This window comes from Anabrus simplex, chromosome 1, assembly GCF_040414725.1.
Source record: "Anabrus simplex isolate iqAnaSimp1 chromosome 1, ASM4041472v1, whole genome shotgun sequence".
Lineage (NCBI taxonomy): Eukaryota > Metazoa > Arthropoda > Insecta > Orthoptera > Tettigoniidae > Anabrus > Anabrus simplex.
The window spans coordinates 788749048-788750740 of NC_090265.1; positions in this window are offsets into that span (position 1 = coordinate 788749048).

Below are 1693 nucleotides of genomic sequence, written 5' to 3' on the forward strand. Positions count from 1 at the left end.
AGATGTTAGAAGTGATTTTTTTGACGACAGTGATTCAGATCCTGACCCTGATTTTGACGTTCATGTTAGTGATAAAGGTATTTATAACATATTCTATCACATACTACGCAAGTTTGAGTTGCACTTTGTAGTTTATTTAGTTTAAGTATTGTTTCATGATCTTCATATGACTGGAGATACATTCAGAAATAAATTAGCATTTTAGTTTCCTTTATTTTAAAATGAAGTGATGCAAGCGATGATAATTCTAAGGCACAGAATGATTCACATTCGCTGGGTACTTCTGCTGTTTTGGATGCGGTTTCTGACATTGCGCCAAATAAAGCAAAAGTGAAAAATGGGAAAAGATTAGAAAAGAGACATGCTGGTGGTGTTCAATGTGTTCTGTAGGACTTTGTGTCCCTGAACGCTTCAAACTATTCCACACTCAAGCTCATTATGGGTAAGACTTTGTTGTCAGACTTTTGTTGTTGTTGCCAGCTGCAGACAGGTGGTTTTTATCAAAAACCTTAGCACTAAGGTAACGGACAGCTTCACATGATCCTTCACAACACAGTAAATTACAGACTCATTCAATTTCATTACCAACAACACCTCTTTCTCCAGATCTTGACTGTATTTAAACAAGTCTTCATCCCAGTTTTCAGTCTCCTCTACTTTCCTCTGAATGTCCGGTAGTTTGTGTTTGACTAACTGCTCAATTAGCTTAAGAACACACAACTGTTGCAGTCCACACTTCACATACCCCAATGTCAACACAGCCATGTTATCTCGATGAATTTCTCAGCTAATCAGCTTCTCCACTGGGAACAATGTCTTTGACAACAAGAGAGTGTCTAATTCTGAAATAATGCTGCCACAAATATCTGTACATTCAACAACGGGGAATATGGAACATGTGTAAAGTGAGTGTTCAATGGACCTTAATGCAACTTTTTAATACATAAAATCATCATGATACACTAAAGCCTTGTCACTGTAACCATTCTCCTCTCAATCCTGCCGTTCTCCTTATATCCCAACACGTTTCTCACATCCTTGAAGTATGTTTTCCTTGGTCTTCCTCTTCCTTTCTTTCCTAGTATTTTTCCTTCAAAGATGTTTACTAGGAAATCATTATGTGTCAGGATATGACCTTCAAGTTTTAACTTCCTTCTTTCCATATCCTTTATCAGCCTCCATCGTTCATAGACTTCCTTTAGAACATCTCGGTTAGTCCTCTTTTTTTTTCCCTCGAGTCCAGCCATATTCGCCATTTTCCTCCAAACTCACATTTCAGTTGCTTCCAATGAATCTCTTCCCATTTTTCCAATAGTCCAGCTCACACAGCCATAAAGTAGTACACTCCAGACAAAAGATTTTACAAAAGCCTTTAACCCATTGAACTGCAATTTTTCTTGAAAATAAATATACATTGATTGCAATTTAATCTGACTTAATAGAGATCACTTTTGCTACAGCAAGTTAACACACTGAAACACAGTTCACATTCTAACAATAGTTCAACACAGTGTGGTAGATCTTAAAACACTCATATACATGCAGTGCCATCTTACACTTATCACATTCATAGCGGGATTCACCCCTGTTCTTTCCCTTGGGATTCTTTCCTCTGCAGTCATAGCAGACCTCGCAAGAAAATCCACAGTAAGAAGATGAAGAGATTTTGGGAGAAGGAAAAGTCAACGACATC